The sequence below is a fragment of the Glycine max genome, chromosome 2, assembly GCF_000004515.6.
Source record: "Glycine max cultivar Williams 82 chromosome 2, Glycine_max_v4.0, whole genome shotgun sequence".
NCBI classification, from domain to species: domain Eukaryota; kingdom Viridiplantae; phylum Streptophyta; class Magnoliopsida; order Fabales; family Fabaceae; genus Glycine; species Glycine max.
This window is the reverse complement of record NC_016089.4, coordinates 11,660,038-11,675,789: the sequence shown is the minus strand read 5'-3', so window position 1 is coordinate 11,675,789 and position 15,752 is coordinate 11,660,038. Positions and strand designations below refer to the sequence as shown.

The following is a 15,752-nucleotide window of genomic DNA, read 5'->3' as shown; positions in this document are numbered from 1 at the left end:
TTCCCGTATCCTATGACTTTTAAAAGATAAAATTAAAAACATAAAAAAATAATTTTAAAAAATAAAACAATAACATGATTAAATTATAATTTTGGTTTCTTTAATTTTTCAAATTCATAATTTTAGTCTCTTTGATTTTTAATTGTAACATTTTATTCCTTTAATTTTATAAATTGACAATTTTAATCCTTTGGTAGATTATTAAGTGATTATTATGATTAATAGAATTATTAAATTAAATAAAAATTATTAATTATTCAAAAATTTTAATAAAAAATTATGAATCCTAATTTGATGTTATTACGATGGAATTAGACGTGGTGATAGAAGTAAAAGAGATGTTTATGAAAAAGAAGAGAAATATAATATTGTAAAGAATTAAAAATAAATAATTTATAAGTCGGAATTTGACAGGGCAATAGGCATGTATACAAATTTATTTGGCATGGGTCCTTGAGTCCAAAGTGGGGCGAAGCAAAGCTAGTGTTAAGAATAATGATGGGCAAAGTTTTGAAGCCAATGAGGCTTGGACAGGTTTTTATGGTAAAATTTGGTTGTTCCGGTTGAGCACACACACATAATTTTGGCACTTTGTAGTTTGACAACAACCGTTGGTTTCGTCAATTTGCGGCCAGTCTAATCTAAATAGCATCATGCACCCCTCCTTCCCATTCCCAGAGTGCTCAATTGGTAACGAGTGCCTCCAAAACTGTACCTTGCTTTCATGCTTCTTCCACTGGCGTGGGACAAATTATGTTCCTGTTTGAAAAATTCATGTGTCTTGGCAGTGCATGTGGGAATGAATTAATTAATGTCCATGGCAGCACAGCCTCCACTAAGCACCACATTTTGACAACTAGATCGGTTATCGGGTCATGTGTCATCCCCATTGTCTACACGTGTCCAACTCGCATTCCTTCTTTCCTCAATTTGAATAAACCATTTTTTTAGAAATTACAGGCTTTAGTTTCAAAATATAATTCTTCTCCAGAGTATTGTGGAGAATAAAATTCTCCTTTGCAGTACCTCAACCACAGACTTGGATAAAATATTATCATATCTGTTAATTCATATATTCGATGGCAGACAAAATTGCATAAATGATTTCTAGTTTAAGGAATGGTGTGCAATAAAATATAATATCCAATTACCCATCTAAAGCTATACTGATTTGATGGACTCAAAGTTGTTGATCCAGACAAAGTGGCAGTGACTAGCACCATCACAAGTTGGTCCAACTCCTACTCAATCACAAGCCCTTCTAACCAAATGATCAAACTTTTGCGGGGACAAAATAGTGAATATCCACTATAGGACTTTCACTTGAATGATGCCTAACATCAAACTTTTTGACAGCTTGAATCATTAGTGTCAACAAAGAAAAAAGCAAAAACCCCTCATACGTTAAGCCCTTTAAGCTAGGCAAGGAGATGGGGATCAATCACCAAATACACATCAAGTCCTGCTCTCTGAGTACTCTCCCACAGACAAGATTTTTGGACTTTAAAATTTAATCAAATTCATTTCACAAAGGAGTTAAGTTAACTCTCCCTTGACCACATTGTTTGGTTAGGCTTGTTTCTCATGGAGCATCATCAGCAGCAACAATTATTGTCACACTTGTGAGGTGAGTTTTGTGAGGAGTGGCACTCTAAAGGTGGTTAATTCTGAACTCCCATGATTAGTAATGTGCCATATTTTTTGGAAGAGAGAGGGGATAAACAAAAATTAAAAAGGAAAAAAAAAAAAAGTATATGGCCACATCATTGAAATCTCCCTTTAAAAGATGGCCACAACTTCACTAACAAGCTAGAAAGGCCTAATCCAGCTGAGAAAAAAAATGGATGTAGAGAAAGCCTTCCACATGACTGGAGGAGTTGGCAAAACTAGCTATGCCAAGAATTCCTCACTACAGGTTCTCTCTTTCTTTCTTTTTTTTCTTTCATCTCAATCCACAATCTACAATATCTTCCCCCATCATTTTCTTGTTCTAGTCTACAATTGAATTCTTTGTGTTTATACTTATATACCTTATTTAATCTTATTATTCCAACAGAAGAAGGAATCTGATAAAGTGAAGCACATAATCATACAAACAGTTGAGGAGCTTTACCTTGCAACCACTCCAAAGAGCATAGGCATTGCTGATTTGGGATGTTCCTCTGGACCAAACACCCTATCAATCATCAAAGACATCTTTCAGGCCATCCAAGGCACAAGCCAAAGGATCATGCACCACTCCACAGAGTTCAGGGTGTACTTCAATGATCTTCCAACAAATGACTTCAATTCAATCTTCAAGGCCCTCCCAGAGTTCCAAAAGTTGCTTAGGCAAGACAGGAAAAATGGGTTCCCTTCCATTTTCATGGGAGGCTACCCTGGCTCATTTTATGGAAGACTGTTCCCAAACAGTTACTTGCACTTTGTCCACTCCTCCTTCAGTCTTCACTGGCTTTCAAGGGTATATTACACTTTCCCCCTTTCTTGTCATGCTCATCATCTTCCTACTGTTTTAGCCTCATATAGAAGAATAATTAATAACGTTTTCTGGATACTAATACTAGTGGACACTAGTACTAGTATTTGATAATGTAATAAGTGATATGATATGATAAGAAGAAAGAGACAAATATACACTGTTTGGGGTGTCCATATATCTAGAAACATGTTGTTTAGGTGTAGTTATTGGTGGTTTGTGTCATGCAGGTTCCTCCATCACTCTATGATGAGCACAAAAGGCCATTGAACAAAGGGTGTGTTTACATTTGTGAATCAAGCCCTGAAGTGGTGTCTCAAGCATACTATCAACAATTCCAAGAAGATTTTTCCTTGTTCCTTAGGTCAAGGTCAGAAGAACTAGTAGTAGGTGGAAGAATGGTGCTGATATTTTTGGGGAGAAGGGGCCCAGAACATGTTGACAGAGGCAACTCTTTCTTCTGGGAGATTCTTTCCCGTTCATTTGCTATTCTAGTCTCACAGGTACACACCATCGTCATTACCATTATTGTTGTGTTATAACTGACAAGTAGAAATTCAACATATTTACAAGGACAAGATAAAATTGAAAATAATTAACTTCCTCCTTGATTACTGGAACAAAACTACTTTCTATATAGGCGAAAAATGATTTATTAGATACTACTTATGTGGAAGTTCTGTAATGTTACCCTTGATAATTTTAGCAGTGTATTTGACAAGTGACATGATCTTTCAATCATTTATTGATTGATATATTTTGTAATAAATGCTTAACTTCAGCCAATCAGAGTTAGCTAGCTTGACATTAAAGTCAATCAAAAGGATTTTGGTTGGATTATTATTAGTGAACTCGCATTATCAAGTGGTCAGTTTCTTAATTTTATCTATAAGCTCTCGTGTCATTTTGATGTTAATTAATGAAGAAAGTTATAAGTCCATGGAATATAGTATAAAACTAAAGTTTATGTTCAGTCTTGAAAGTGGTAATTTGTGTTATTTCATTTTTAACAAATTAATCCTGTAAGACAGAATTGTTTGAGCTACCAACCTGATAAGATAATTCAGTCAACAATTTAATACTTTTGACCCATAAATAAAGATATACTTTATAAATTAATATCAAAGCAACATAAATTGTCGATTTTAAGAATCAAATTATGTATATTATTAACTCTCTATATACACTTAGGATAATATATAGGATCTATGTTTTTTGGTGGTACACAATCAAGAATTTTGCTTTTGACAAAACAAAATTAACAATATGGATAACTATGAATGCACCTTTACTCTTTCTTTTATGCTTCAAATTCTGGCCAGGTACTCCTAAAAGCTATATGGATAACTATCAATTAATTCTTGTGTCACCTTTTCTTAGCCTCCTTTTTCTTTTTCTTCATTCTTGGTTTTGTTTTGTCTTCCAGGGAGAAGTAGAGCAAGAGAAGTTTGATTCATATGATGTACATTTCTATGCACCATCAAGGGAAGAGATAGAAGAAGAGGTGAGAAAAGAAGGGTCATTGAAGTTGGAGAGGCTAGAGATGTTTGAAATGGACAAGAGTCACAATGAGCATGGAAGTGATGAGAGCTATGGCACACAGGTTGCTGTGGCAGTTAGGGCCATTCAAGAATCAATGATCTCACACCACTTTGGAGAAGGGATCTTGGAAAGTTTGTTTCAGAATTTTGCAAAGTTGGTAGATGAAGAAATGGCTAAGGAGGATATTAGACCAATCTCTTTTGTTCTGGTTCTCAGAAAAATATGATACTATGATTATTATTATTATTATACAAAAATATTAATTATATAGTAATATTAATTATTTTGGTTTGCAGTAATTAGACGTGTTTAAATTGCAGCCATTTACTGCCCATCACTGTAATCATCATGATCAGTCTAATGTAAAGTGTTGGTGTTTCGGTTTAATTTCCTTCATGTTATCATGTATGTATGCATACTCTTCTTGTATGGGGTATTTAATCATATATTTGAAGATTTTAAAATATACTAATATTTATGATGTAAGTTTGCAGAATCAATCTATTTGGGATCGACCTCCAAAAGTTGTGGAAGAAAACAGTTTAAAACTATTTGACAATTCTTTTTCTGAATCTGTCTCTGACGTTGCATAATCTTAATATATATATATATATATATATATATATATATATATAACAACATTAAACTAAAATTATTTAATATTTCATTCATATACGTTATTAAGATTAATAGGTTATACATTTATACTTACATTTAAAATTATATTAGAATACAATAATTTGATTTTATTCTTACTATTAGTTTGACATAAACAATCTAACTAGACAGTACATTATTATAATATTTAATGGTTAGATAAATAAAAAAACATATTTTAATATATAAATAAAAATAGTGTTGAAGATTTAAACTGGTCTCTCTTCCACAAAATTAGTTGTTTATATAATTTAATTTTAGGATCATTGAATAATAAGGTGGTTGTCTATGAGTAAATAGTTATTCTACTTTATAAGTCACATTTTAGAAGTTTTGTTGTTCTTCTATGTAAAGTCACTTTATAAAATCTCTAAGACATTAATTGTTTTTTTTAAAAATGTACTGATCTTAATCTTTAATTACAGCATATTTAATTACTCTACACTTTCCAATATATATGTTTTTCAATTTTTCTAATAACAATGAATCATCTCAACAGTTTCTAATATATAAAAATCAATTATATTAAAAAGATGATTAATTAAAGTGGGATGATACATAATGAATTTTGTATTTTTAAATACGGGTAATTTGGAAAGTTAATATTATCTATTTTTTTATAAATTCAAGACTAACAATTTTTAGCAACAATTTTAAAATTTGTGAATTAATTAAAAATTAGTTGTATGTAATAAAAAAAATAGAAGAAATATTGGTCGCACTCTTGATCATAATAAAAAAATGGTTTCGCAATCATTTGTTCTTTCATTTGTTGATGTGGTAATAATGAACATTAAAAGTGAGTGTAGTGATAAATAAACAAGAAGCTTTGTAAAAAATTTAACTAGTTTATTTATCCCTTTGTATCAATAAATATGTCTTTGTAGTAAAATTTGCAAGCTTTTTACTCATATACATAGTATAGCTTTTTACTCATAAAAATATTTAAATGATGAAACTAATTATACCATGTAAGAAAATTAAGTATTATTAAAACATTTTTCTACAGCTATATATGTGACGAACTGACTTTGGTATGAGTTAGGTTTCCAACTGCTAAAGCCATCAATAAGTATTAATAATATTTGTTTAAATAATATAGGATATTAGATATTATATCTACATGTATATGAAACAATATCTTTATTTAAATTACTTATTCATATTTTAAATAATTGAATTAAAATATTTTGCATGTAATATTAAGTGGGACGTGATTAGTAATTGATCTAAATAAAAGATGTGTTTAAGTTATTCGTATAATATTGTTTTGAGAAAAATACTTATTATATCGTTCATGATTTTGTCTAGCAACCATTTTAAAGAGCTTGTAGGTTTCTTTTAGGCTTATTAAAAACCTTACAACTTAGCAAACAAGATGGACTTTGAACAGAAGTAATTTTAAGGTTTAAATATATTTTTTTCTTGCAATTTAATATTTTTTTCATTTTTTTGTGTATTTTTTTTTGTTTTAATCATTATAAAATGAGTTAATTTATTTTATTTCTTATCCTTAAAATATTTTAAATAATGCATTAAACAATATTTTAAACAATAAAAAAATGTTTTAGATAAATACTACAGATTGAAGAATTGAAGGTACAAAACACAATTGCAGCGACCTCTTATTATTCACTGACTTCGAGCTAGCATAAAGTATTGTATTCTTTGTACATAAAAAGTCCTCAACTATTACAGAGGTTTAATTATATTGTGACACGTAATCACATTGAGCAAATCTAATTTATACCAAGCATGAATCTAATATTTATTACATAATTAAAAAATAATTCACATTTTATTTGATAGAAAATTTAGCAATATTTATAATTAATTACAAATAGTATTTTCCTTTTTTAGAGAAATATTTATAGTTAAACTACACTATTTTGCCATGAAATTAAAATAATATTGGTCGTAGGTACAAATTAATATATATATATATATATATATATATATATATATATATAATCTTATAAATTTAGAAATCTTATATAAATTTTTTTAAATAATTTTAAGAAAAATAACTACATAAAATAAAATATAATTTTGCATAAATACTCTTTTTTTATATAGTTTTCATGATTTGTAAATAAAAAAAACTAAAATTTAGTTATTTAAAATTATATATAATTTTAATAAAAAAATAATTTTATTATTTGAACATAATTTATATTATGACCTATTATTATCTGAATGTATGAATATACATTTTTAATTTTTAAGATGTGAAAAACCAACTATGACATTAATAAAAGTTGAGTGTGCTTGTCAATATATTAAGAAAACTTTGTTAATCATTTTTCGAATAAAATTAATTTAATTAAAGGATAAAATATGTTTATGATTCCTGTAAAACTTAAAAAATATTAATTTAGTCCTCATAATTTTTTGGTATTAATTTAATTTCTATAAAAATAAAATATATTTTTTTTTATTGATTTTCAGTTATGAATTTATTAACACAAAATACACTGCAAAGCCTTTTAAAAAAACATACACTGCAAAGAAAAATAATAAAAATAATAACAAGCTAAATTTAAATAATCCAACTATGGGGTCTAAAAAAATCTTTTGCTTCTTGGTACTTCACAAATTTTAATATTTTTTCTTTTGAATTTTTTTTTATTTCTCAAATTTGTTTCAACATCAACTGAGAAAAATAAATGCAACCAAAATATCAGATACCATCTCTTCTCCCTAAAATTATCTGCATCCGAAAAAAAAAAGCTTCAAATCTAACAAGAGAAAGAAACAAATAAATGTCCGTATTATGAATTTAAATAAAATATGAACATATTTTGATTGTTTTAGAAAAACATCAACATATTATGATGGTGAGCTTTACTTTCTGTAGTGGACGGATCAAGGAGTGCAAGCAAGGGCCTTAGGACACTTTATATATATAAAACAAAAAAAAATTAAAATTATAAAAAAATACTAATAAAGAAAAATATATAAAAAATAGATTTTTGAGTTGATATTTTATTAATTTTTTTCTTGTAGTAGATCATATCTCTAATTTTATACATAAAAATTAATAATAATTTTTTTATTAAACTTATTATTTATTAAATAATTATTTATTAGAAGTCAAATATTTAAATAATTGTGTAAAAAAAATATCATCCCCTTTAATACACTATGTATTGTCATGAATATGATCCCATCTCGTATTTATTGACTTTTCACATTTGGTTAATGACTTTATTCTTATTCTTTAAATCCAGCAGGTGGGTTCAGATTACAATCAACTCTCACGGGTGATGTTAACAATTAATGCAGTTGCAGAAAAAAAAGAAGACAGAAAGTGTATATGAATATGTGTATACAATTAGTGCATCCTTGGGTGTATCAGATTAATCACGCAATTAATCATGATAGATTATATTGGTTAATTAATCATGGTGTTCTCTTTTATTAATTAATGATTTGATGATCTGAATGATATGATTTTTCAACTTAACAAAACATACCAATTAATTATTTATATATTATGTAAAATCACCCAATCAACTAAGTCGTTGTAGTATAGTGGTAAGTATTTCCGCCTGTCACGCGGACGACCCGGGTTCGATCCCCGGCAACGGCGAATTCACAATTATTTGACATTTTGTTCCTTCTGATTCTGATCCATCTGCTACTTTTTGGCTTAGATTCCATTTGATTATGTTTGTGATGCATCTTTTTTACCTTCTTTATGCAGTGTTCTGACTTAGATTGGTTAGAATTTCATAAGAAACTGTAAAGGCTTATTCAAATTGAGGATTTAAAAAACGAATTTTCACTTTGGTTTTCTGGACTGATAAACCAAGTTTCCCATTGAGGGTAATAGTATCATGGTAGTGTTCTATTTTTCTTTTCCCTTCACTCTTTGATGTTGGTTTGTCAAATCTAACAAAAAAAAACATGGAATTATGGAATTCCAGCTTCTTTATGCAAACAAAAACGTTACTGGGATGATGAAATTACTGAGTTTGATTTCAACAATGGCATGCAAGCTCACACTATGTTGTGTCAAGCGCGCATCAACTTCACTGTTACTGAGTGCTAGATGTTGTGAAATTTAGAAAAGCATATAGTTTGCTATTGTTGGTTTCTCTCAGTCAACATTTTCTTGCTTTTCTTCTGGGGCGAATTTGGATGTGTACTATTGACTTTACACTTAGCATATGAAAGGAAATAATAGCCATAGACAAATGAATATATGAATTGGACCTAATAAATGAATATGAGAGTAGTATCATATAGTTCTGATGCGAGGACTGACAATAGTTTTCAATTCTCATTCCCTTTTCTCAGTGCTGAAAATGGAATGTTGATAGATGGAGATTGAATGGATGAACTTGCTTGCTTTCATAACAATCTTTTAGACTATTCTAGCTGTCCAAATTCCGTGGCATGACCACTTCTGTTGGAACAGATAATATTTTAGAAAATTATGTGTTTTGTGTTATACTCGTTCCATCTTACTAATCAAGGCTAGTTACAAACAATTAGCGACTATTAGCTACAATCCTAATTTTTATTTTACTTTTTACTTTTTTTCTTCTCAAATCTAATTAAAATCCCAGTTGACAACAATTTCGGTTCAAGTGGTTGGGATGTAGTGAAGTCTATGGTTAGCACTAAGCACGAATATATCAAGGAATGTTTAAATGAATGAGGAGTTCAGCATTGGCACTTCAGACATCGTGCCTTATAGCTAGGGTGCTATAACAATAAAGAGCACAATAAATAGGATATGTTATAGGATGCAGTTATACTAAACTACATGTATTTTAAATTCTTAAGATGAGTGCTAGCTAGCAATTCAAGTCTAAAGTATGAATCCTTCTTCAATAGTCATGTCGTACACGTATTGAGTATGTATTTGTATTTAATATGCATTAGATATTTGTGGATATGTTTTAGGTATGTACCATTTTTTTTCTTTTTTTAAGAAATAAGTACTTAATTTAGGTACATATTGGTATTATTTAGTTATACATCATACTAGTGCTGCGAGTTCGATAAATAAAACATTATTCTCAAGTAGAAAGAATTTAAAAAAAAAAAAAAGAAGTAGTTTTTCCTTTGATCCCGTCTGCTTTCATTCACGTTGTTCCTATGTGTTTTTAAAAAGTAGTACATGATTTCATATATAAATAAAGAGGAAAAAATTATAAAATGTATAAAAGGTTACAAAAACAACAAAAATATTATAATTTTAATTTTTATACTAAATAAACACATATTTGAAGAATTTGTTTTATTTTGTTGGAAAAACACGCTGGAGAGTTTTTGATGTCAAGTAACAAAATGAAGACAATAATTCCTTGGAAGCTTAACACGCAACATTAACTAGATTTCATATGCGGGCTAGGATGCTAAAAGAGAAGAAAATGTTTGCTAGCATTACAAGAAAATGCTTATTTACTGATATATTTACCCACGGATTTAAAATTCATCGGTAATGTCGAATTGCTAACAAATATGCACACAGATCTAGATCAATCAGTAATTATAAATTACTAATGGATCCAATTCCGCCGGTAACATGAACAACCGTAGATAATAATGAAATATCATTATCAAAAAACATTCTATGGGTAATTTGGAAAATTCAACAGTATATTTAAAAGGTAAAAAAAACATTTTTGAAGTACCCACGGATTTATTCGTTTGTAATAAATTCGTAGGTACTGAAATAAATTTTTGTAGGTAACTTTACAAAGAAGCACGAAATTTTTTGCTTGAGACGTATCTAGTCCGAAACTCCAGAAGAACAAAGGGGACGTCGTTTGAGATGTAAGTCACATGTTCTATGCTGGATAGCCAATGTCTCAATGTTTTGCTATTTTTATTGTATTTAGAATTAGATAAAGTTGTTAGAGTTCCTCTGTATGACTCTTTTTTATTTTCTATATATATATATATATATTCATTTTTTTTTAGTAATTTATACTTTAGAAATGGAACTAGAGAAAAAAGTGAAAGGGGAAAAAAATTAAGTCATTATAAAACAGAGTAATACATGAATCAAGTAGTAAACTTCTAACATGGAAGTTGTGCCTTAATAAAATTCCTTTTGGGTGATAAAAAAAAAAAAAGCACTAAACTTCTAAAATGGAAGTTGTTATTTTATTCATCTTTCTTACAAGTTTTTTTTTTTTAATTGAAACATTTCATCTTTCACTTTTAAAAAATTCATAATTTTAATTCTTCATTTTTTTAATTGAGACATATCGTCTCATAGTTTTAAAAATCTATAATTTTAATTTCTTTGATCAGTTTCAAACATTGATTTATATATTTTGTAAACATTGATTGACACATGTATGTTTATTATCTATATGATAAATGTATTTTTTTTTTAAATTATTTAATTTTTAACAAACTTAATTTATTAAAAAACAATTAATAGAATAAACAATCAAGTCTAAAATTGATCAAAAGGGACTAAAATTATAATTTTTTTTAAAGTAGAAGGCAAAATATCTCAAAAGTAAACTAAAATTGGAGGTTTAAAAAAATAATAGAAAAAAAATTATATTTTAACCTAAAAAAATAATAATCATTTCATTTACTCTTAGTCTTAGACGGTTATTTTTTTGAGATATATTTATCATCTACATAGAAATTATATGGTTAGCTTTACTTTCTGCACACTAAAGTCGTGAATACATAGGATTAGTTTATTTAAGCTTATTTTTTAAAATTAAATGTTTTTTAAATAAAATAAATAATTTTATGATTTTTTAATGTGTTTGTGTAAATTACGTTTACTTAAAATAAATATTTTTTTTTATTTTTTTAGAAGCAAATCCTTTACTTAAAATAACTCTAGGAATAAGATTACATGTATAAATTTAGTGCACCTAAATTCAAATTCAGTGTATTAGATTAATCAAGCTATTATGATAAATTATAGTGCTTAATCATGGTCATTTTTTTTATCGATAAATAGTAATGATTAATTTTTTGTTAATATAAAATTTGAACTTAGAACTTCTATCTCCACCCTTCACCACGAAACCAACTCATCATCAATGTTCTCTTTATCAACTTAAAACTTGATTGATATGATGTTTACAACCGAGCAATGAAAATACTAAGTGATACGAATGTAATGTAAAGTTTAAAGCACCAATTGAGTTGTTTACAGTATAGTGGTAAGTATTTTCGCCTGACACGCAGACAACTCGGGTTTGATCCCCGGCAACGGAGAGTTATACAATTTTTTGCTCTTATGATTCATCTCCTACTCTTGGCTTAGATGTTTGACTTGATTTTACTATATATTGTGTTCCTACTTTATGCAGAGTTGGTGACATAGCGAGCTTAGAATTTCAGAAGAAACAGTAAAGGGTTATCCAAATTGATGATTCAAAACCCGAATTTTCACTATGGTTTTTGGACTATGATAAACCAAGTTCCTCATTGAGGATAGTAGCATGGTAGTGTGCTGTTTTCCCAGCAAAATCTTTGTTGGCTTGTCCTATCTAGCAAACATTACAATCTTTGATCAGTTTGTCCAATCTAACAAACCTTACGTGCTACGCATGCAAACAAAAACAGAGAAAAGTATAGTTTGATTTAAACAATGGCATGCACGCTTACTGTGCTATCAAGTATCAACTTCACTGTTACTGAATATGCTAGCTGTTGGTGAAATTTAGAAGAGCATAGTTTGCTTTTATTGGTTTCTCTCTGTCCTTATTCTTGCTTTCTGGGGGAGAATTTGGATGTGTACTATTAACTTTACACCTTGCATATGAAAGAAGATTAATAGTAGCCACAGACAAATGAATATATGAACTGGACCTGACAAATATCATATATGTTGATGGAGATTGAATTGATGGCTTTCATAACAATTATTCTGCCTGTCCAAATTCCGTGGCATGACTACATTTGTTGGAACAGATAATATTTGACAACAATAGTGTTTGGTGTATACACAATCCATCTTACTAATCAAGGCTAGTTACAAATAATTGGCTAGTATTAGCTACAGTCATAGTGCTTTTTTGTTTTTCTTTTTATGTTCAGATCTAATTAAAATCCAAGCTGAGAACAGTTATTTGGATTCAAGTTGTTGGGATGTGGCAAAGTCTACGGTGACAGTTCTGTTTTTCCTCAAGGAATCATATTGATTATTGAGGAATGTTTAAGTGAATGAAGAGTTTAGCATTGGCATATTCTTGGGTGCTGTAACAATAAAGCACATAATACATGGCTTTGTGTACCAGTACCACCGAGCACATTGCTATAAGATTATTTTAGTTTAATGTATGGTGTAAAATTTAAGTTTTGGTTATTTTTTTATTTGTAGAAATTGAAGACAAGTGTAAGAAGTTTTAACTATGAACTAGACCTTCTTAGTGTTTAAATTTTGAGTATGTAATTAAATATTTAAAGTAAGAATTTTATTATTTATAATAATTTTACTTTACTGGAACAAGATTAACTCCAGAAGATGATCATAATTTCTAAAAAAAAAAGAATTTAGTTCTCCTAAATTTCCTAAACTTAATATATTTGAAACTTTAAAGAGTAAAATGTAAGATTATAATTATTAATTAAAAAATAGAAAACAAATTTGAAGTTGTTAGTATAAATATTTTATCATCATATTAATTATTAATTTATGAATTAAAAAAAACTATTAAACTTCTGTATTTCCTTTCCAAGTGAGTATTTGGGAAAGGGACAGAATGAAAGTACAGCAAAACAGTCAAAAGGAAACCTTTTTTCATGTACTTTGTTTCAACATTTGTGCTGAATATAATTTTATTCTACTCGAATAAAATTATTTTAATTAAAAAATATGTGTTCTCTTAAAAATAAAAAGGTTAAAATATATTTCTTATTCCAATAAAGTTGGTAAAAAAAAATTCATCCTGTAGATTTTATTTTTATTTTTAGTTTCTATAAAATTATAATATGTTACTTTTTATCTAGAGTTAAGTTCGGATTCATCCAAACTTCACCATTTCTAAGGATTAAAAATTGTTAAAAATTGCAGAAAAAAGAAAAAAGAAGCAAGAATCGATTCCCTATTCCCACGCCAATAAGATTGTCTTCAATCTGGAAAAAAAACAAAAAGAACAAAACGAGCACAACAAGGATATTCAAAATGGTCCCAATTGTCACATGAACACAGTGGTCCCCAATCCTCCCTTAATCTCGCTGGATTGTTACAGCCAGAGGCAATTTTACTCCTATAAATTCTTCGATTAAGTTGTTTGCTATCGATGGTAACCTTATGATGATGTTACTGTATATGTAATTTTGTTATATTTAACCATAACAAGGCCTGGCATAGCCTTTGTTGTGCAGCAAAATTCTTTTCAAAGCTTAAAAGTCTAGTTATCACTTATCATGCTTCGAGTCTTACACTTATTGACTCCTAAAATTTCAAAAAAAAATAAAAAATCGCACTAACAGAGTTAGATAAAGAAATCCACAATAAGAAATTGAAATTAAACACCAAATTGCACATGTAAAGGGCACCATTAACACATAATCAGGCAAAGAAGCAAAAAAAAAAACCCTAAACACTAAACCCAACATGCAAAAGAAATTCGCAGTTGGCAACCAACCTCCCCCTGCTCGCCCCCTAGCAGCAACATCTGACCCAAAACACAAAAAAAATTGGTACAAATTGATTCGTACGTGATTGGGAGGGAGATCGAGAGAAAAAGGTATTTTTTTTTTCATATATTATTGTGGATTATAAGTAATTGTAATATTCTATTTTATAAAAATAAATTAATATTATAATTTACTTGATAATATTTAAGTTAACTAATAATAATGTGTTTAATTATTTTGAATAAATAATAAGACGAGGTTTTTTTTAAATTATTTTATAAGATTTGTCTCATTGAAAACTATAATTAAAAAAAGTGTGAATAAGGAAGGTTTGACTTTTGAATTTTTACAAGTCATACTATTAGGCATGGACAATTTTCATCTTTTTAATCATACATTCAACAAGTATTTCATCTTTTTAATCATACATTCAACAAGTAAGTGTTATGTCAATGTTTTAAACTCAAATTCATTGGTGATAAATTTATTTATCTTAGACGATGATGTTTGGTGTTCAGGAATGGGCTTGGTGCATGCAACGGCGATGCTGGTGTGAGAAGGCTCCACGCGAGTGAATCTATCTTCACCTCCTAACTAGCTTTCTGATGATAGCGGCAGTGAAGACATGGTGGAGGAGGGAGAGAAGAGAGGTTCGGATCAAAGAAAGAAAAATGGAATTACATGAGTCCAATTTTTAATGGACAAAAATTTGACACGTAAGTTTAGAATCATCTAAGTTTAACTCCAACCTAAAAAATAACATTATAATTTTGAAAAAAAAAACAGAAAAATTTTACATGAACGAAAAATAAACTTTACTAATTTTATAACAACGAAAAACCATATTTTATCCAAATAAAAATATACATGATATATCTCCCACTTCAATGAAAAAAAAAAAGGGAAGTGTTTATCCCTTTTCCATTTTTCTCTCATCCTTATGTTTCTTTCCTTTTCATTAATTTTGAATTCAAAACATTCACAAATCTCATGATGCAAAATTCAAAGAATCGACAAAAATGAACACAACAACACACCGACACCGACACCGCCCCACCGGCATATTAAAGTGTGAAATTTGCTTTAAGTGGAAACTAATTTTGAACTTAAATCATTCACGACATGCAAATTTAAGAAAATACAGGGCATGTCAACCATAAACTCGAGAAGAAAACATCGTTGGTCCTAAAAACTGTTGCATGCACAGAAAAATAAATATGAATTTTTCTATTAAACAGATTATTTTGTTTGTGAATAACATTGCATACATCAATACGTTAATCCTATGGGTAAAAATATATTTGATTTAATTTTTTTTATTTTTAATATTTATATAAAATATTGTATAAAGAACATTTTATTATTTTCAATATTTCATGTACAAATCTTTCAAATAAAAAAGAGAATAAGGTGAAATTTTACGATTATCATTATCATTAAAAAAATATCCAGTCATGTACTATAAAGTTAAATAATCATTCTTCATCAACGTTTTTAA

General features: G+C 28.5%; 1 non-coding gene and 1 pseudogene across 2 annotated transcripts; both read left to right on the top strand.

Moving 5' to 3' along the window:
- The first annotated feature begins 1,733 nt into the window (after positions 1–1,733).
- LOC100810516 (probable methyltransferase TCM_000336) lies at positions 1,734–4,405 on the top strand (annotated as a pseudogene). The gene is made up of 4 exons (XR_413103.3): positions 1,734–1,915; positions 2,057–2,461; positions 2,707–2,979; positions 3,903–4,405. The product of XR_413103.3 is annotated as a probable methyltransferase TCM_000336 (transcript).
- Positions 4,406–8,195: 3,790 nt separating this feature from the next.
- TRNAD-GUC (transfer RNA aspartic acid (anticodon GUC)) lies at positions 8,196–8,267 on the top strand. The gene has a single exon. It is a non-coding gene; the product is annotated as a tRNA-Asp (tRNA).
- Positions 8,268–15,752: the final 7,485 nt, after the last annotated feature.